Source organism: Arvicanthis niloticus, chromosome 25 (assembly GCF_011762505.2).
Source record: "Arvicanthis niloticus isolate mArvNil1 chromosome 25, mArvNil1.pat.X, whole genome shotgun sequence".
In the NCBI taxonomy this organism is placed as follows: Eukaryota; Metazoa; Chordata; class Mammalia; order Rodentia; family Muridae; genus Arvicanthis; species Arvicanthis niloticus.
Window position 1 is genome coordinate 8,113,539 of NC_133433.1, and position 22,910 is coordinate 8,136,448.

At 39.1% G+C, this 22,910-nt stretch overlaps 1 pseudogene; it reads left to right on the forward strand.

The window, feature by feature from the left end:
• The first annotated feature begins 1,241 nt into the window (after positions 1–1,241).
• LOC143438330 (importin subunit alpha-1 pseudogene) lies at positions 1,242–2,827 on the forward strand (annotated as a pseudogene).
• The last annotated feature ends 20,083 nt before the right edge of the window (positions 2,828–22,910 follow it).

Consider the following 22,910-nt stretch of genomic DNA (forward strand, 5'->3'; position numbering starts at 1 on the left):
CCCAACGTCCTACTCAAAATCCTTCATAATTTTTTGCACCATTTGTTCATAGTTTAATTATATTAGTAAGCAAATTATTGTCAATTACACAGTTTCTGGCAATAGCAATCATATCCACATAAGCAGACATTATCTGGAGACAATTTTGTTTTGAAATAGGTTTTCATTCTCTTAGATCTCATTCTCACAATACTTTCAAATTTTAAAACCCACAAATTAAGCTGTATCTAAGGGATGTTTTGCTACGCTGTTTTTTTTATTTCATATAACTGTCAATGTTTACCAGTGAAATACTGTGAATTTGATATAATAATACAGAAACAAATCTTTTTGCCTGAGTTGGTGATGGGGAGAGAATACTGAAAAGTATTTTTTTGTAATCCAGGAGTCTTTGCTCTTTAGTGACTTTTTGATAGGTATAAAACCTAAGAACACATTATGATAATAAAAGTTTATTCTATTTCACCTTGATATCTAACATGTTTTGTCAATAGAAATTCAGTTTGTATGGATCAATTCCAAATATGACACTCCCATATATATCATACTGAAGCACACTAATTGAATAATACCCATTTTTTTTAAAGTTTAGTTCATATGAAGTCTAATAATGAGAAAATTTGGTATATATATATATATATATATATATATGTTTTATTTAATTTTATTCCTGAATCAGCAATTAAAATTAAATGCAGAATTAGGAATTCTTAGAACGGTGGCTTAGTGGTCTGTAATACGTTATAAGTAAACACTGAAACTCACATGTCCCTAATTACTTAGTGATGACTTTTGGTACATATACAACAAAAAGTAATTGAATTCAAGCAACTTGTTTCTTTCTTTCTTTTTTGATTATTTTATTAATTTACATTTTAAATGTTGTCCCCCTTCCTCATCTCTCCTCTACATATCCTTCACCCATCCCGCCTCCCCTTACCTCTAAGACGGTGCTCCTCCACACACCCACTTCCACCTCACTGTTCTAACATCCTCCTATGCTGGGGCATCAAGCCTCTACAGCACCAAGAGCTTCCCCTGCCATTGATGCCAGATAAGGCAGTCTTCTGCTGCATATGTAGTTGGAGCTACAGGTCCCTTCATGTATACTCTTTGGTAAGTGGTTTATTCCCTGGGATCTCTGCAGGATCCAGTTAGTTGATGTTGTTGTTCTTCCAATGGTGTTACAATTCCTATAAGAATCTATGGCAAGGGCATCAAGTCTGAGGGCTGAGGGATAGTGGACGTTTCGACAGCCGCCGACCTGCAGGTTGAGAGCCCCGCACCGACTTTCGTGGAAGTCTGAGCCGGCTGTGCAGCTTTCCTCCTGTTCCTGCAACCATGTCCACCAACGAGAATGTTAATTCACCAGCTGGCCCGCTTAACAGATTCAAGAACAAGGGGAAAGACAGTACAGAAATGCGCCGCCGCCGAATAAAGGTTAATGTGGAACTTAGGAAAGCTAAAAAAGATGACCAGATGCTGAAAAGGACAAATGTCAGCTCATTTCCCGATGCCGCTACTTCTCCACTCCAGGAAAACCGAAACAATCAGGGTACTGTAAATTGGTCTGTTGAGGACATTGTTAAAGGCATAACAGTAACAATTTGGAAAGCCAGCTCCAAGCTACTCAAGCTGCTCAGAAACTGCTTTCTAGAGAGAAACAGCCTCCTATAGACAACAACATCCGGGCTGGTTTGATCCAGAAATTTGTGTCCTTCTTGGGCAATACTGATTGTAGCCCCATTCAGTTTGAATCTGCTTGGGCACTCACCAACATTGCTTCTGGAACATCTGAGCAGACCAAAGCTGTGGTAGATGGAGGTGCTATTCCAGTATTTATCTCTCTCTCTTGGCATCTCCCCATGCTCACACCAGCGAGCAAGCTGTATGGGCTCTTGGAAACATTGCAGGTGATGGTTCAGTTTTTCGAGACTTAGTTATCAAACATGGTGCAATTGACCCACTGTTGGCACTTCTTGCAGTTCCTGATCTGTCATCCTTGGCATGTGGTTACTTACGTAATCTTACTTGGACACTCTCAAACCTTTGTCGAATCAAGAATCCTGCACCTCCCTTAGATGCTGTTGAGCAGATTCTTCCTACTTTAGTTCGACTCCTGCACCACAACGATCCAGAAGTATTAGCAGATTCCTGCTGGGCTATTTCCTACCTGACTGATGGTCCAAATGAGCGTACTGAGATGGTTGTGAAGAAGGGAGTTGTTCCCCAACTTGTGAAGCTTCTGGGAGCTACGGAGTTGCCCATTGTGACTCCCTCACTGGGAGCCATAGGGAATATTATCACTGGAACAGATGAGCAGACTCGGAAAGTGATAAACGCTGGAGCACTTGCAGTCTTTCCCAGCCTGCTAACAAACCCCAAAACTAATATTCAGAAGGAGGCCACGTGGACAATGTAAAACATCACAGCCGGATGCCAGAACCAGATACAGCAAGTTGTGAATCATGGCCTAGTCCCGTTTCTTGTTGGTGTCCTCTCTAAGTCAGATTTTAAGACACAGGAGGCCGCATGGGCTATAACCAACTATACCAGTGGTGGGACTGTTGAACAGATTGTGTATCTCGTTCATTGTGGGATAATAGAACCTTTGATGAACCTCTTGAGTGCAAAAGATACCAAGATTATTCAGGTTTTTCTTGATGCCATTTCAAATATTTTTCAGGCTTCTGAGAAACTAGGTGAGACAGAGAAACTCAGTATAATGATTGAAGAATGTGGAGGCTGAGATAAAATTGAAGCACTACAGAGCCATGAAAACGAGTCTGTATACAAGGCCTCATTAAACTTAATTGAGAAGTACTTCTCAGGGGAGAGGGGGAGGGGGAGGGGGGAGGGGGAGGGGGAGGGGGAGGGGGAGGGGGGAGGGGGAGGGGGGAGGGGGAGGGGGAGGGGGAGGGGGAGGGGGAAGATCAAAATGTGCCAGAAACTACCTCTGAAGGCTTTGCTTTCCAAGTTCAGGATGGAGCTCCCGGGATGTTTAACTTCTAATGTCAGCCAAGGCACAAAGTTGTCAGCTATGTGCTGTGCTGTCCTGTGTCCTCATACATTTGTCTCACTGTTTCTCTACTAAGAACTCTTTTTAAATGTGGTTTGTTATTGTAGCACTTTTTACAAAAGAAACTATACTTGAACAGTTACAAACTGTACATACTCTATGAAGCTGTCCTCTGAGTTTATTTCTATGTGGAATTTCATGCCCTGCCATGTCCTATAAATAAAGATTAAGTTCTATTCTTCTTTTAAAAAAAAAAAGAATCTATGTCAATCTATCTATAACTATATCAATATGTATATCTATTTTATCTCTATTATTTCAAGGATTTAAAACTATTCTAAAATAAGGGGAAATGTGATCTAAACAAACTTTTTAAAAGTCCCTACCCTTATTTGATATGTTTGTGGTGTGTGTGTGTGTGTGTGTGTGTGTGTGTGTGTGTGTGTGTAAGAGGTGGGAGTGGGGGGGTAGCAACAGTCCACAGTACAATGGAGTAGGGTAAATGGCTTTCTTGTCTGATCTGTGGACAAGCATTTGTACAGGATCAGACAGTGCTCAATGGTCATTAATCACAGGTGACCAGAGATGATCTAAAATTGTTTACAATTAGCTCCCTGGAAACCTCAAGATTCTTTCAGATGCTGGTAAGTTCTGAGGAAGAATGAGCTCATAAATCAGGCAGTAGCCAATGGGATGGTAAGATTCTGAGATAAAAGATCTGATTAGGTGGAAAAGATGCCAAAAGACCAACAGTGGCTATAAATGGCTGAGGGGTGTGCTGGGTAAATCTTGCAAGCCCATGGTTGTTAGGCTAGGAGATCATATTAAGTCCTTCTCGTAAAGTTCATTAATGAACTCTTCATAATTTGCCCATGACAGGTCACATTCCAGTAGAGCATATACCAAGCATATACCATTAGCACACACTACACATACAGATAACTAGCACTGGGGAAAAAGGAGAGGGAAAACTAGGTTGAGGCAAATCAATTGAGAAACAGTTTCAGGTGACTTGATTTATGAGCTGTCAGTAATTTTTTCATGACCAAAAGAAGATATCAAAGTTCTCTATTGTGACTGTGTTGGAGGCCAGGGCTCAGTGCTTATGAACCCCAGGACTCTGTCCTTGAATTTCTTCTCAAGGAGTCTTTCCTTAGGCTGTGCTGGCTCAAGTTGGAATCATATTTTTCTTCTCTACTTTTCATGCCTTCTTTGCAGAGTTGATTCTTGGGCCAGCTTTGTTAATGTAATTCTAGGAGGGTTTCCCTTCACCACTTTTGCTCTCAAATAACTGCAGGGTACATCTATGACTCATACTTCATTTTTGCTCTTAGATAAAGATACAGAGACCTGATATTTTTATTAATAAGGTGCAATCACAAGTAGTTGGGCAGATGTTAATCCATTCTAACCTGACCAGGCTGCTACTACTGAGACAAATAGTCCTTTACTTACATCTCAGTCTTCCCTTGGCTCACTCTGGTCCATGTGTGTCCTCATAGCTGCTTTCTCATCACAATCTCATGGAGAATCATTTTGGTCCCTCTACATGGTCTCTTCACAATTTCTCCCTGTGGTCCTCTGGCCTTCCAGTTTTCTTTGGGATCCCTGACTGGACTGAAAGTCCTACCCTATTCTTTTCTGTCCAGCAAACTTGCTGATCAGCTCTTTTATTAACCAATCAGAGGTATTGAAAAACAATAAGTAACATTGAGACTGGAAGAGATGCCTGACTATGCTGTTGTCTAGACTTCAATCAGATATCTAGGCATAGAAGTCAGCATATGAATACAGAGTCCACAAAACCATCCCCCAAAACAGCTTGACCCTTTATTCTTACACTCATAGGCGATATTGCTACAACCTTTCAGAATCAGGGGTCATCAGTTCACTGGGCAGATGCTTGAAAAATAGAATCTGTCTCTGTCCTTAGAAGAAAACAAATGAGGGGTTGTCATAGTTAGGTTTTTTTTTTTTTATTGCTGTGAAGAGACGCTATGATCAAGTCAACTCTTATCAGAGAAAACATTTAGTTGGGGCTCACTTACAATTCAAAGGTTTAGTCCATTATCATCATGGCAGGAAGTATAGTGCCATGTAGGCAAATATGGTGATGAAGAGGTAACTGCTGAGAGTTTTACATCTGGATCTGCAGGCAGCAGGAAGAGCCAGTTACATGCTGAGCCTGGCTTTTCCATCTGAGACTTCAAAGCCCACCCTCAGTGACACCGTTCCTACAAGAATGCCACATCTCCTAATACTGCCATACCTTATGAGCCTGTTGGGGCTATTTTTATTCAGACCACCAACCCTCACATGGGCTGAAGATGAGCCTGGATATACATGCTCCTTTTTCAACCACTGGTTGCTGTTCTGCCCAGATGTTGCTACCTCTAGATATTTTCTCTCCTATTCTTTTGTTTACCTGATATTAGTTTGTCTCTTTTGCTCATGTTGGTCAAGATAACATGGTCTTTCTTATTCTGGCTTCAGCCATGCAAGCATTTTCTAGTAGGAGTATCAGTGCTGTGAGCCACTGAGTCTGGTTGCCTTCTCTCTTCTTCCACAAGTGACATGGATGTTGCAGTTACTGTAGTTCCTTTCTCTTAGCAACAGTCTCTATAGAATCTTGACCATCTAGCATTCTCTGCCATGCTTATGTGTGCAACCTCAACAGAGGGGAGCTGCATTACATGGGAAATAAAGTGATGTGGCCATTTGGTTTATATGTGACAAAAAAAAAAAAAAACCAGAAACAAAAAAAAAAAATCAAAAACAAAACAAAAAAAAAACAAAACAAAAAAAAAAAATCAGCAAAACTACACAGGCTGGCAAATTTTTGCTATTTTGTAGAAAAATAGGAAAATTGTTTCTCATTTTGATTTATGTTATGTCTCTCCTTTCTGTCTCTCACTAGTAGTTTTATAGACTATAGATTGTGGCATGGATCCAGAAGTCATTTATACACATTTCTTGTTCTGACTCAAAAGCACTAACCAACATGACAATATCTATTGCTTTTCAGTAAAAATGACACTGGCACCAGTTAGCTGTCCACAAGCAACCACATAAAATTTTACAGCTTTCACTTGCGTCCTCTTTCACACTGAACTTGTCCTGTAGCATGCAGCTGACTGTCCAGTTCAGCAGAACTATTCTTCCACAAAAAAAATGTTTAATGCTAACTGGTGGTGGATAAAACTCTACAGTAAGAATTCCTTTTCATAGTCATATTGACTACTGTAGTTTGTACCTTTATGGAAAGTTCTCTTTCCATCAACTATGGATGTTTCAGATGTTCTGAAAGTATTAATCTAGGTTAAATGTCAGTGCCTTTCTCTGCTTAAATGGAATATTCTATGTGTTTCTAACATTTAAAATTTAAACTGAGGATTGTGTTCTTTTTCTGATGCATTTGATTGCATGTGTATGTTCTAGTTTCCCTTTCTGTAGCTGTTATAAAACATTGAGAAAAGCAAGTTGGGACAAGAACAGGTGTATTTCATTCTTCTTATACTTTACAGCACATTATCTAGGGAAGTCAAGACAGAAGATCAAAACAGGACAATGAGGTGGGAACTAAAGTAGTAACAGAGGAATAGTTCATACTGATTTACTTCCCCTGGTTTGCTTAGCTACCTTTCTTATAGCATCCACACTAACTGACAAAGTATAGTACAGCCTATAGTTAAAATGACTATTAGGTAGCAGTTATTAATAATGATTATATACTACAGACATCCTATAGGTTAATCTAATGGAGGTATTTCCTGCATTGATGTTCCCTCTTTCTAGGTGCATCCCCATTGTGTCAAATTGATAAACGCTAACAAGTACTGTTTTCAGTGGCTTGTCTCTTAGACACAGTCAACATAGTTCCTTTGTTCTGTTTCTGTAGTGTTTGAGGTAGACTGATTTCAGAGGTCCCTGTTCTGTGTTAGGTGTTTGGCAGTGTTCATGTTCTGTGATTCCTATTAATACCTGGATCTGGAAGATGATAGAGGATGGAGAGAAGTTAGTAATAGGAGAGTGTATTCTGTAAGGTGTATAATATCTGGTTCCCAGATCTGGGTAGGCATGAGTTCTTAAAAAATGTAAAGAGGTTAATTCAACAGAGAACAGTGTAGTGGACAGTACGTTAGTGGCCATTCTTATCCTACTAATGTAGGGTGGTTATTCTAAGCTATGAGAAACCTTGATAGTTCTGAGTGACCCAAATCAGCATGCACATTGGGATTATTAAGTGTTAAATTGACCAAGAGAAGCTACAAGAATTAAAAACAAAGGGGACAGACACATTTTTGTGTGTGGAATAGTAGTTTCTTTAATTATGAAACACTCTTTTCTAGAGGAGGAAGGTAACTCATGAAGACTCTGAAGTAGACACAACTCACAGGTCCTGGAAAGCTGAACTGTATGATTGTCTCTCATTGTTCAGAGAAGCACATTATCTTAACTTGGGATATACTCTCTACACCAATCCAGTTGCCTTCAGATAAAACTTGGATCACCAGGGACCTAGCTTCCCTGAGTTGTCAATCATGGTGATGACCAATCTTTGGTTGGTCATCTGCCTCTAAATCATTCATTTTAATAAAGTAACCTATTCCTATACTCCTTTAAGTAATCCCATTAAGGTTACCAGTTCGTTAAGCTGTATTTGTGTGGAATCATTACTGAGATCCCTTACTGGTGTTCTATCTATGGTGAGAAGGCTTTTGTATACATCTCTCTATGAAAAGATACCTGACAGGGTCATGAAGAGACACATGTGGCAATATGAATGCTGGGTTGCAGTTTTAGAAAAAAATTTGAGCCAGGCAGTGGTGGTGCATGCCTTTAATCCCAGCACTTGGGAGGCAGAGGCAAGTGGATTTCTGAGTTCGAAGCCAGGGTGGTCTATAGAGTGAATTCCAGGACAGCCGGGGCTATAAAGAGAAACCCTATCTCAAAAAACAAAAACAATCAAGAAAAGAATTTGACAGAAAGCCAATTTCTATGCTAATGATTTTCTGAAGGCATTAAATCCTCAAGAGTTATAAAAGGTACAGATGATACAGCAGATTAAATGAAAAAGACTAACATGTATTAAAATGTATTACATGAATTAGTAGAATTACATGTATTCATTAACACACTCAGAGTAGGCTGGGTAATTTTATCTTTGTCATAAGTATGCTGGGAAGATGATTATATACCCATCTCATGCCATCTTATACCCAGGTATGGGCAAGAAATGGTGGCATTTGTAGCTAAGTATCTTCCTACATTTCTTCAAAAGTATAAGAACGATTAAAGTAGGAATCCTGGCACTGGGCTGAATTCTTCTCATCATGTTGTTTAATATTTTTTAATTTTTTATTAATCATTCCATTCATTTACATCTCAAATGACATCCCAGTTGCCCCCTCCACCAACATCCCATCCCATGATATCCCACTTTCTGGTTACCCCTCCACCATGCACACCACATCTGTTCTCCCCATCCTTTTTCCCTGTATGAGAGTGCTCCCCCACCCACCCACACTTTCCTGCCCCACTGCTCCTTCATTCTCCTACTCTGGGGCATCAAACCTCCCTGGAACCAAGGGTCTCCCCTCCCATTTCTGTCGGGCAAGGCCATCCTCTGCTACATATGTAACTGGAGCCAAGGATTCCCTTTAAGTACCCTCCTTGGTTGGTGGTCTAGTCTCTGGGAGAACTGGGTGGTCAGGCCAGCCTGTGTTGTTCTTCCCATAGGGTTGCAGTCCCCCTTAGCTCCTCCAATCCATATGCCAGCTCCTCCACCAGGTTCCATGAGTTCAGCCTGATGGTTGGCTCTACGCATCTGGCTCTGATTTGGTCAGTTGCTGGCTGGACCTCTCCAGAAACTGCCACACTTGGTTCCGGTCCACAAGTGCCTCTTGACTACAGCAACAGTGTTGGGTTTGGTGTCTGCAGACATGATGTGTCCTCAGGTGGGGACGTGCCCTAGTTGGCCCTTCCTTCTGTCTCTGTTTCATTTTTTGTCCCTATTTTTCCTTTGGAAAGAAACATTTCTGGGAAAAAAAACTTTGAGATGAGTGGGTGGCTCCATCTCTAGACTAGGGGCCTTGTCTCTCTATAGGGGTCTTGTTTCTCTCTACCTCCCACTTCTCTGTGCATTATATCTAAAGTCAGTCCCATTGGGTCCTGAAAACCTCACTCTTTTTTTGGTGTCCGGGACCCACCAGTGGCTATCCCCCAGTTCCTCATCCCTGCTGCTACCTATTTTTATTCTATTTTCTGACCCTCTGTACCTGAAGCCTCCTCCACATTCTGATACTGCCACTCCTTTTTCCTCCTCTTCCTTTCTCCCTCCCTTGTCCCCTTCTCCTTCTATCTCCCACAATCATACTGTTCCCTCCTCAGTGCAGGACTGAAGCATTCACCCCCTGATCTTCTTTCCTTCTACACTCCATATGGTCTGTAGGTTGTATCATACACACTGTATTCAATGTGTGTGATTCACTTATTAGTGAATACATACCATGTGAGTTCTTTTGTGTCTGGGTTACCTCACTGTGAAAGATATGTCCTGTGCCGGGCAGTGGTGGCGCACGACTTTAATCCCAGCACTTGGGAGGCAGAGGCAGGCGGATTTCTGAGTTTGAGGCCAGCCTGGTCTACAGAGTGAGTTCCAGGACAGCCAGGGCTGTACAGAGAAACCCTGTCTCGAAAAACAAAAAACAAACAAAAAAAAAGACAAAAGAAAGAAAGAAAGAAAGAAAGAAAGAAAAGATATGTTCTAGTTCCATCTCTTTGTTTCTGAATTTTACAAAGTTGTTGTTTTTAATCACTGCATAGTACTTCATTGTATATATGCACCTGATTTTATGTACCCATTCTTCTATTGAAGGACATCTGGGTTGTTTCTAATACTGGCTATTATAAATAAGGCTGATATGAACAAGGCTACCCACTCTCTCCCTACCTATTCAATATAGTACTCAAAGTTCTAGCCAGAGCAATTAGAAAACAAAAAGAGACCAAAGGGAAACAAATTTGGGAAGGAGAAAGTCAAGTTATTACTATTTGCAGATGATATTATAGTATACATAAGTGACCCCAAAATTCTACCAGAGAGCTCCTACAGCTGAAAACAACTTCAGCAAAGTGGCTGGATATAAAATTAACTCATACAAATCAGTAGCCTTCCTCTATTCAAAGGATAAAAAGGATGAGAAAGAAATAAGGAAAACAACACCCTTTACAATAGTCACAAATAATATAAAATACCTTGGTGTGAATCTAACCAAGCAAACAAAAGATTCATATGACAAGAACTTCAATTCTCTGAAGAAAGAAATCAAAGAACATCTCAGAAGGTGGAAAAATCTCCCATGCTCATGGATTGGCAGAATTAATATAGTAAAAATGTATATCTTGCCAAAAGCAATCAACAGATTCGGTGCAACCCCCATCAAAATTCCAACTCAATTCTTTATATACTTAGAAAGAATAATTCTCAAATTCATTTGTAATAACAAAAAACCTAGAATAGCAAAAACTATTCCCAACAATAAAAGAACTTCTGGGGGAATCACCATCCCTGACCTAAAGCTATACTATAGAGCAATGGTGATAAAAGCTGCATGGTATTCGTACAGAGATAGGCGAGAAGATCAATGAAGACCCAGAAATGAACCCACACACCTAGGGTCACTTGATCTTTGACAAAGGAGTTAAAACCATTCAGTGGGGGAAAAGATAGCATTTTCAACAAATGGTGCTGGTTCAACTGGCAGTCTGCATGTAGAAGAATGCAAATTGGTTCATACCTATCTCTTGTACATCAAGTGCAAGTCCAAGTGAATCAAGGACCTCTACATGCAACCAAATACCCTAATTCTAATAGAAAAGAAAGTGGGGAAGAGCCTTGAATACTTGGGAACAGGGGAAAACTTCTGACCAGAACACCAATATCCATGTCCCTGTGATTGAAGAGGCCAAAGGTCCTAGTGTAGAAAGAATTCCACACTGTTTTATGTATTGTTTAGTTGAATGGAAGAGATGGAGCTGTCTACTTCCCTTTTAAGTATCTATGCTTACATTAATATATTAGTGCAGTTACTGGTGCTGATTGTTATTGTCGCAGTTTCCCTTCAAGTTGGACAACCTTTTCTATTTGGCTAGACTTACTGATTGAAAAAGTTGTGACTGGGTAGTCTGCTAAGACACAGGAAGTAGAGAGTTAACTCGGAGTTGAGGACTGAGTGGTGTAGCTTGCATAAGGTTACTTCCATGAGGTAGACTGTTGCAAAGATGAAGAGTTTGAGGGGTCTTTTATGCTCATGTAAGTAAGCCCTCACACTTACTTTGTCAAGTTCCTAATAAACTATTGGTTCACATTGTCAGCTTTGGTGCCATGTTTTTTTAGGGCTTTCAATAAATATATATATACATATATATGTATATATAGCCATATATGTATATATATATTTATATATGTGTATATATATACATATATATGTATATATATATATTTCTATGTCTTCCAGTTTATTGAGTACCTTTCTCTTTCCTTTCTCCTCTCCTCATCTCTCTTCCTACTCTCAATCTCTAAGTTTCTCTCTTTCTTTTTTTCTATTCTTCCTTTTTCCACATTTGTTGTATTTTATTTTCCAAAGAACACAGTGATGCCTAATTTGAGAATTTTCTCTGAAGTTCTGTGCTCTTTTAGAATAACTGATTGAAATTCTTTACATCTTTCCTTGATTTTACTTTCAATTCTTCATTTAGATTTATTTGTTTTATATGTGTAGTACACTGTCACTGTCTTCAGACACACCAGAAGAGAGCATTGAGTCCCATTACAGATGGTTGAGAGCACCATGTGCTTGCTGGGAACCAAATTCAGGACCACTAGAAGGGAAGTCAATGCTCTTTACTGCTGAGCTGTCTCTCTGGCCTTTTACTTTCAATTCTAACTGCCTCACTCCATGGGATCTTCTTTATACTCTCTTTTTTTCCTTTCCTTTTCTTTTCTTTTCTTTTCTTTTCTTTCCCTTCCCTTCCCTTCCCTTCCCTTCCCTTCCCTTCCCTTCCCTTCCCTTCCCTTCCCTTCCCTTCCCTTCCCTTTCCTTTTCTTTTCTCTACCCTTTCTTATGAGTTAGGTGTTATTCACATGTCTGATGAGACTTTTGTCCATTTCACTCTTTCCCACAGTAACTACTACCTTAACACACGTGATTCTAGCAGAGCCTTTCTATTTCCAAGAATGAGTAGAGTTTAGAGGGTAATCATTTGTTATATGACTATTTTTGTTTGTACCCAAGACATGTCTGCTCTTTCGTTGTGCTTGATTTAGGAAGCTATATTCTAGCCTCTGCAGTTACTAGGAACTGACCCTGGATGAGTACCATTCTACAATGGAAAGAGCCTTTCAAGCCTTGTGTGATATATTCTTCTTTCAATGCACACAAAATGAACCACAGTAGAACTTTGCTCGTCATATTATAGAATACTAAATCTGCAGGACAGACACACCAGTGACACTTGAAGGCAGGCCCATCAGCAAAGTACTAGTATTCACTCCAGAAAATTCAATGTCATGATGGAGTTCAAGCTCTCAAATACTGTCAGGATTCAAAGTCAAAGAATATTTTGCATGCTCAAACTGGCTGAAGATCCATGAGTTCCAACAACACAGAGGTCAAAAGTCATGCCTTGCAGAAAGTTGGTAGGTGGGATACTGTGAAAATAGCTACACCATGAAAATGAATCTGAAGATTGGACACAATTCCCAGTAAGATTCTAATGCATCCTCCCAGAAATACAAAAGCTATTTTTACATTACCATGGAAGCACAAAATATCCTAAACAGACCTAACATGATGTTGATGGTTCAAAGGCATAGAAGCCATTGTTGGAATCTCAAGATACCTCTTTCCAACTGGCAACTTCTCCCTCTCACTAATATGAATGTTCTAAGTAACATTCCAGTAACCAGTCCAGTCCCCACTCGAATCCCCATCTCCTCAGCTTTCCTGCTCAACAGGACTTTGGTTCAAGCAAGTCTGGAGCAGATTACCGAGCTTGTCTTCCCACCGTCCTGCACTGATTTCTGAAACACTACTAGTTCATGAACTTTCCTGTGTCGTGCATGAGCCTTGCAATGTACCCTGTCTGTGTGCACCTCTTCACAAAGGCCTACTCTTTTCTGCTGCGCTCAGTTCAGAAATCCAACATCGATGCATTCTGGTGCCAGCTTACCCTGGCCTTCTCTGTGTATCTTTCCTCTGGGGATTAACAGGTAGGCAAACAGTTTCAGGTCTGAGTTTCCCTCTCTCTCCAACTTGTTGTGTATAAGATCATTAACAGTAGTAAAATTCTGTCATTTTCAGCAGTATGCAAGCAAGCCTGGTTTTGAACTCCAAGCTTAACCTCCTGAGTGCTAGAATTACACTATCCATCCACTATGGTTTTCTTTGTCCTATTCTGTGGGTGAGTGGGTGGCCCTGCATTGGCTCTATGGAGTGAGTTGTCTCTTAAATTAAGGCCTATGGCATTGGGAAAGCTTAGTTTCAGTTGACCCATTTTCTTACCCAAATCTTTTAGCACATTTTTTTTTTCTATTAAAATGTATTTCTCCAGGCAAGCTTGAAGTTGAAAAAGACCTTTCTGCATTGAGAACGAGGACACAGAGATGCTAGAAAACCACACCTTAAAAAACACAGCCTCACAGAGAATGAGTCTGTGGGGACATAAGTTACAGACATTTATTTATTAAATTGCATGTTCAATTATTGGATAAATATTTTAAAATCATTTTTGAACTATTACCTAACATGACAATTTGTTACAGTGCTGTGTGATCTGATATCCAAAACTTTATGTAATTTTTTTAAGGAAGCATATTTCTTTAGAATTTCTTTCATTTAAGTGAAATAATTTAGAATGTTCATTTTGATATAAATCTCTTCTCAAAGATAAGATGGTTATGCAGAATAAAAATGGTCTTTTGGAGGAGCAGCTCTGTGGTTCTGTCAATTTCAAGTCCTTTAAGGATGACCTAATTAAATTCCAACAGACTGTCATAAGATCTCTAAAGTCACAGTTCACTAGACTTAAGACAGTTTCTGCAGGATCCAGGGTAGGGGGCTTGTTAGAAGTTCTCTTCTATCTTAGCCTAACAGGATGAGTTCACAAGTTATCCATGTTCTTAAAGGGTTTTCATTTCAACCCTAAGTCAGGAGCTATTTTTTCTGAGAACAATTACTTTAGAAAATGTATAATTGTAAACCCCCAACTATCAATTTTTCTCACTTTTAGATATAAATCTTTCTCAATACCTTTGACACTTTTATAATCACTTAATTTCTTTATCAAAAGATAATAGTGCCCTTTTCCCCTGGTCTGAAAAGGTAAGACTCTACCCCCACCCCCACTGTGAAAATACTGGGGAGTTTCTTCTTTTGATAAAAAACAATTAACAAAGATCTACTGGTCAATAGAGAAAGGCGGTCCAGTGACAGGTTCAAATTGGAGTCTAGCTCAAGGGGAGACCCTGAGACCTGACACTGTTACTGATGCTGTGGTGAGCTAGCAGACAGGATGCTAGCATGGCTGCCCTAGGAGTGACACAACAAGCAGCTCAAAGAGTCAGATGCAGATATTAGCACCCAACCAATGAATAAAAGCTTGGGAGCCCTGTGGTGGAATTGGGGAAAAGCTGGAAGAAGTTGAGGAGGAAAAAGATCCCATGGGAAGACCAGCAGTCTTAACAGACCTGGACCCCTGAGATCTCTCAGACACTGAGCCACCAACCAGGTCTGATACACCAGCTGATATGAAGACCTCCAACACATATACAGCAGAAGACTGCCTAATCTGGCCTCAGAGAGAGGGGATGTACGTAACCCTTGAGAGACTTGAGACTCCAGGGAATGGAGAGGTCTGGTGGGGTTGGAAGGGTAGGGACATCCTATTGAAGATGGGGGAAGGAGGTATGGGATGGGCAGCTGATGGAGGGGAGGCGCAGACCAGGAGACTAGCTTTTAAGTATTCTTGAATTAAGTCATTATCATTCTGACCCAAATACAAGCTGGTTAGACATACACTTCCATAGAGTGAAGAGAGTCATGGCATTTTCTAGATAAGCACCTAATCATTGACAGGACAACAGTGTTGTTCAAAAGTCAAGTGAGCTTTTTAATGATGAATTCACTCCTGGAATATATTTGGACAAACTCCATTGCAACAGACTTTCAGATAAGCATGGAAAAAATAAATTTCTATGGTCTGTTTTCCTCAAAGAGTCATAAATGAGTAGCAGATATTCACAGCCCCTTCTCTGGTAGCTGGTGGTTGGCACAGGGTTTCCTTAGAACTCAAGGAGTTCAGAAGTTGCAGGTATTTTTCTCCTTGACTGAATCTATTGATAGAAAAGTGGGTGGCTCCAATGCTCAGGAATAAAACTTGTTTCCAGAACTAATAAAATGGGAAGTTTTGAAAGTATACTTTGCTAGAAGAGCAAGAGGCTTGCTACTTTCTAAAGTACCAGATTAAGGGGAAAGGAAAAGCAGAAACTTCTTTGTACCAGGAACTTCACTGTTATGGGTTAAACCAGCACAACAGGTGACCATTTTTGTCTTTCCTCTATGCTAACACTCCTCTGAAGAAAATTGTGTTAACATTGCTTTTCTTCCACTAGTCACAGGCTTGAAGACACCATACTCAGTAAGTCAATAAAGATTCACCCAGCTAACAGAGAGACAAGCAGCCCCCAGAAAGAGTAAATTACCACATGCATTCTATCATCTTGGGTATATGTATGCTTTTATAAGTGTTATTTTGCTTATTAGATTGTGAGCAAAGGTCCTCTATAATATGGAATTAAAGACAAACACGCAAAGTGAAAACAGGAACATATAAAACCAAATAATTATTTTTATTAATAAAAATAATAAATGACCTATTTCATTAATCACTGTCATACCCATATATACATATTTATTTTTATTGGATATTTTATTTATTTACATTTAAGATGTTATCCCCTTTCCCTATCCCCTCCCCCAGAAACCCCTATTCCAACCTGCCTCCTCCTGCTTCTATGGGGGTATGCCTCTACCCACCCACCCACTCTTGCCTCTCCACCCTCTCATTCTCCCACACTGGGGCATCCAGCCTTCATGGGACCAAAAACTTCCTTTCCCACCTATGCCTGACAAGGCTATCCTCCACTACATATATGGCTGGAGCCATGGGTCTCTCCATGTGTGTTCCCAGTCTGGCTGCTTAGACCCTGGGAGCTCTGGTTGGTTGGCATTGTTGCTCTCTCCAAGGGGCCTCAAACCTTTTCAGCTCCTTCAGGCCTCTCTCTAACTCCTACACTGGGAATTCTCATGATCAGTTTAATGGTTGGCTGTGAGCATCTGCCTCTGTATATGTCAGGCTCTGGCAGAGACTCTCAGGAAATAGCTATATCAAGCTCCTGTCCACATGCACTTCCTGGCATCCACAACAGGGTCTGTATTTGGTGACTGCACATGGGATGGATACATAGGTGGGGCAGTCTCCGGACAGCCCCTTTTTCTGTCTCTGCTCCACACTTTGTCTCTCTATATCCTCTCGTGAATATTTTGCTCCGACATATAACAAGGACATATGCTCCACTTTGGTCATAGAAGCCTTATTTATAATAGCCAGAAGCTAGAAAGAACCCAGTTGTCCTTCAACAGAGGAATAAATACAGAAAATGTGGTACATTTACACAATGAAGTACTACTCAGCTTTTAAAAACAATGAATTCATGAAATTCTTAGGCAAATGGAAGGAACTAGAAAATATCTTCCTAAGTGAGGTAACCCAGTCACAAAAGAACACACATGGTATGTATTCACTGATAAGTGGATATTAGCCCAAAAGCTAGCAATACCCAAGATACTACTCACAGACCTCATAAAGCTCAAGAAGAAGAAAGACTGGCGTAGGGGTGCTTCAGTCTTTCTTAGAAGGAGTATACATATATATTCTTAAATATCCTTGGCCTTCTCACTCTGTTAAATTTTACTTGTGTGCATGTTTTCAGGGTTAGCCATTTGGTATTGAATAACAAATTTGTATTCTCTTCCCTGAAGAAGATTATCAAATCAACGTCACTCTGTCTCTCTCTGTCTCTGTCTCTCTCTCTGTCTCTCTCTCTCTCTCTCTGTGTTTCTCTCTCTCTCTCTCTCTCTCTCTCTCTCTCTCTCTCTCTCTCTGTCTCTATCTCTCTTCTCTCTCTCTCTCCCCCACCTCCTTCTTCTTCTCTTCTTGTCTCTTCTCTCTTACTTATCTTTAGCTCTTTCTATAAAGTTGAGGCCTTCAGGGTTTTCCCCCTGTCCATTTTAGCATATCTATTGTCCTTGTTCAGTCACTTATATTCAATTACTCATCATAATGATAACTCTTTAGTATTCAACATTATGAACACTTGGAGGAAAAGATATTCTGAGTTAATTTGACTGTAAATATTTTTGGAGTTTACTTAATACCAGATGAGCAATTTAATTCAGGTTACCGTTTTGTTTTTGTAATATCACATAATATCTAATACATGTCTATGACCACAGACTAAGAGGGAAAAGGTTGAAGACTATGATTTGAAGATAATGAAAAGTTGTACTTCAACCAAAGTATTTGGTCTGCAAAAAATACCTATATATCAAAACAAAAACAAAAACAAAAATACAAGACCTCCACATGCTTCACTACACCTGACCCTACGTCAAGGACCATTAGCCCCACCTACTTGTCTATTTTTTGGTTTTGTTCCCTCAGCCCCATTTCATTGTCCTGCTCCAATTATCACCTACAATGTTCCCTTTTCAGCTACAGCAGTGAAACTCATCTGTAATGCGAAGTAAGATCCAGTTATGTGAATCTTTAACATGGACTGATGCCTGAGCTCCTCCCAGAGAAAGACTCTTCTGTGATAGACTTCTTTGGGATTTTAACCCCTTTTGAGTCAGATACCAGTACTGAGAACATCTTGACTTCAGAAAGAAGGGGTCTATTTAGCTTTATTGGATACTTATTCAAACATTCTATTTAAAGATAAACTAATGCTTGTTATACAAATGTTTGATGTCTATGGCACCTAATTTTTAGTTCTACTAGCAATCCTCTCAAAGCTTCCTCCTTTACTGATTTGAATTTCAGAGTTTGTTTCTCTCCACTGTGCCTTTGTCATGAAACAGAAACTATAATAATGCTTATTTTCATCACTAATAGAAACAAACCTTGCAAATCACGCATCACTAAAAAAAAGTGTAGATGATCAATAACTATGCAAGTGAGAAAAAATAGGACTACTTGTAATAAGTATAAATAAACAATACAGTTTCCTGTAGAATAATTTATGCCTATAATCCCATTACTTCCAAGGTAAGAGAAACATCAGTCCCAGGCAAGGTTAGGCCTTATACACACAATGAGATATTTCTATGGACATTGCACCTTAAATTTCTATGCAGACTTCCAATAGCCCACGAATATGCTTCACTGTCCCATGCTCTTGAGTTGTAGCCCCCTCATGCTTCCCAGCCTCGATGACTCTTTCTAGGAAAATGCCTTCAGTTTTCATTATTAGTTGATACTGTTTAAAGATGGTTTACTTATCAGCATGTCTGACTCCTCCGTTGCTCTTGTGGATGTGCACTTCATCCCATCTGAACTCTCGTATCTTTCTTTAATTGCTTTCAGCTGGGTGTTCTCATGCCTCTTTGAAGGATAACTTTGTGTAAGATGAACATCTTATATAGTAGACTCTGATACTCTTATTAGGCCTGTAAGCAAACAAGACTTTACCTGTCCCTTACGGAGAGCCTCTTCACCTCATACAAGTCCCAAAATAGGAAGAACAACCCTGACAGAAACAGTTCTTCTCTCCAAGGGACCCTCTTACGGTTCTCAGAAAGGGTTATTTATGACACTTGTAACTACTCTTTGGACTGTATTTTAATGTTTTAAGGCTTCTCTAACAAGATATGCATAACTGGGTAACGTGAAAACAATATAAACAGCAAGTCTAACATTTCTGAAGACTGGAAGCACAAGATCAATGCTGAAGCAATTTCCATCTGATGGACTCCTGCTTCTTGGGTCATAAGCAGCCATTTTCTATATTCTCATAGGATAGAAGCAAGGAGGCTATCTGGGGTCTCTCATTCCCTCATCACTTAATCACTTCCCCTCGGACAAGTGTCTAGTCAGGGCAAATTGGGAACCACTGGGTTTATGTCAGACTGAAATGTTCACAAAGAAAAATGACAAGAAAGAGCTCCAGCTTTAAACACCACTGTCCATGAGTATACTTCTCTCTACAAGTGACTCTGTGCTTAAAGAAAGTCTTGTAAATAAGCTTGTTTTATGAACTACTTTATCAATCAGGAAACTGGGAAACAGAAAGTATATATACTACTAATGGCAGCATGTACATGACATCACCATGACAATTCAAATATTTTAAGCCTGGGCACAATGTTCCTTTATGATTTTTTTTTTGTCTCAACGCATGTAAAAACAAGCATTCAGAACATTGAGAAATCATTTCTGCTCCTCCTAGTCACATTTACTCTTTGTTCTCATTACTAACAGATTTAGCTGTTTTTCCTGCTCTGTCCCTAAGAGTGAGAGCAAGGATTTTTAGCATCTGAATTTCTGAATGTGTTTCATCATTTTATGATTTTCCTAGCTTCTACCACCAAGTGTATTTGCCAAAACCTAAGATAGGGCTCAGCAAACAATGACTTTATACCACTAGGAAAACCCTCCTAAAATGCATTGGAAGTTACACATGAATTCTTCCCCTGTTGTACATGGCCCCCGAACAGTTGTGCAATGGCACATGCTTATGTTGCTAGCTACTTACAAAGCAGAAGCTGTAAGAGTGCTGAGCAGGGAGATTGGGGCTGCAAGGCACTCACACTAAATTTAGCAACATTATGCTGTAGAGCTGTAAAGAGATTTCTCATCGTCTAGAGGGAAAGACTTCTCAAAAAATGCTTGGGCAACACCATGGAAACCTTACTGTGCTTAAGAAAAAGAAAACGTTCTTGTCTAAAAATAATGCTTTACTTTCAACTTCGTATTAAAATTACTTTCTTATTATACACTGATGTTTTGAGAATTTGTTATGATTCTTAATAGCTTAATGAAATATTTGAGTCATGTGTTTCTATAATACATCTTAATGTTTTATAACTTTTTTAATAATCTATATTTGATTTATATCAAATTTCATAATCATACATTATGAATTATATATATTACTATATGTAGAACTTAAATGACCTTGAATTACATATTTTTGTCAGCTTGTTTATTTTTATATTCCTGATACCTTTTAGGTAGTGTGTTAATATATTGATGTTATAAAACTAAATATAAACATATATGAATATACATACACGGCAGTCAGTGCCAATATTGCAGTTCACTAGGTAGATGAGCCTTCCAAGATGGAGTCACAGCCAAATAAGCACATGCACTGGTTAAAACACACCTGCTCAGAAGTTAATAGTGTAGTCTGACTTTTTGACTTCAGATAACTCTTTAAATTCACGTACTCAGAACCCAAGATTTCTGCAATTGGCAGGTAATTCTTTCAAACTTAGAATAGTATGAACTACTGAATCTTATTTATCTTTTTGCAAGATAAATTAGGTATTATTAAGAATAATTAAGATATTATTAAAGATATTATAAAAGACTAGTAAAAAGATTGCTGTGCAGATTACACTTTTATATGTTGTCAACAAGAATTGTTTAAAGCAACTTTTTAAGAAAGAGTTGCATTGGTATAATATGGTATAATATATATGTATATAATATATATAATATATATTATATACATATATATTATGATATATCTTATAGTACTAGATATAACACAGTAGTATCATTTAAGACTGTCAGAATTATCTAATTTATAAAGAAGAGTAATAATGGTTTCTAAAACAGACAACTGACTTAGATGTGGAAAAAATAATGAAATGAATTATCACACAAGTTAATTAAGCTTAGGTAGCTGACATTTTTACTGAAACTCATCATAAATTCTGATGTCTCAGAGTAATAGAGTATACATTACAGAAGCATTACTTACTATTCTACTGGTGATATTAGTAGTTGGTATTATTTTACAAGGTATAATTCAAAATTTATAAATTAGCATGGTTCCACAAAAATAAGCGTTTTAGTTTGTTAAACATTTGTACTTACTTTTATTGTATTTTTTTATTCTTCTTTCATATATTACATTCTGGATGCATCCCCCCCTTCTCCTTATAATCACTTGGGCCACCTCCACCCTCCTCCAGGTCCATGCTTCTTCCATTTCCCATTAGAAAAGGGCAGGTATTTCAGAGATATCAACTAAACATGGCATATCAAGTTGCAATAAGACTATATATATATATATATATATATATATATATATATATATATATCCCCTAAAATTAAAGCTGGGTGAAGCAACCAAGTAGAAGGAAAAGGGTCCCCAAAATCAGGCAAAAGAGTCAGAGTCAGCTCCAACTATTAGTAGATCCACAAAAACACCAAGCTTCTTAACCATAACACAAATTTAGGTCAGACCTATAATGGCCCCCTGATTGTCAAGTCAGTTTCTGTGAGATGTTATAAACCCAGGTTAGTTGATTCTGTGGGTTTGCTTTTGATGTCCTTGATGCCTCTGGATTTTGCAATTAATCCTTCCTCCCCACCTTCTGCAGGATTCTCTGAGCTCTGTTTAATGTTCAGCTGTGAGTGTCTGCATCAGCTCCAATCACCTGCTGAATGAAATCTCTCTGATGATGGTTGTGGTAGGCACTTGTCTTCTAATATAGTGGCGTATCACTAAGAATAATTTTTCCAGCTCTGTTTGGTTTCTGTGCAAGATCTCATCCACTCTCTGGTTCCTGGCCCTCTGGGCCATGTCAGAAGCTGGCTCACACTTTGGGCATGGGCCTCAAGTTGGACCAGTCATTGATTGACCATTCCCACAAGTTCTGTCCCACCTTAACCTCAGCACATAGTGCAGGTAGGTTAAATTGTATGTGAAAGATTTTGTGACTAGGTTGGTGTTTAGATTCCTCCATTGGAAGCCTGATTACAGAGAATATGCGATTCAGCCTCCATATCCTCCAGTACTAAGAGGAATGGCTATGGTCAACTCTGTAGATTTCTAGGAATTTCAACTGTACTAGGTTATTATGTTGCCCCCATATCCTCCCCCCCATCAGTTTTAAGTTTCTCTTCTTCTACTCCTTCCTGATCCCTCTTGTCACCATCACCACTTGGCTGATCCCAGTAGACTTGCAAAATCTTTCCTATTTCCCCTTCCCAGGGTGATACAAGTCTCCATTCCCCAGTCTTTATTATACTTCTGTTCTTTGGGTCTATTGCCTGCAGTATGGTTATCCTTCGCTTTACACCTAATATCCAATATAAGTAAGTATACACTGTGCTTGTCTTTCTATGGCAGGGTTATCTCACTTAGGGTCACTTAACTAATTCCATCCATTTGCCTGTCAATTTCATGATGTCAATGTTTTGAAAAGCTGCATAAAACTCTACTGTGTAAAAGTACATTTTTTATACATTCTTCAATTGAAGGATATCTATGTTGTTTCCATTTTCTTGCTATTATGAATAAAGCTGTTGTGAACATAGTTGACTAAGTGTCCTTCTGATAGGATGGAGTGTCCTTTGTTTTGAAGGCCAAGAGTGGTACAGTTAGTCCTAAGTTAGATAGATGCACAATTTTCTAGTCACCACATTGACTTTGAAAGAAGCTGTACAAGCCTACTACTCTTGGGTGTATTTGTATCTTTTTGTTCTAGAGCTTTCAGATGTGCTGTTAAGCTGCTAGTGTATGCATTCTCCA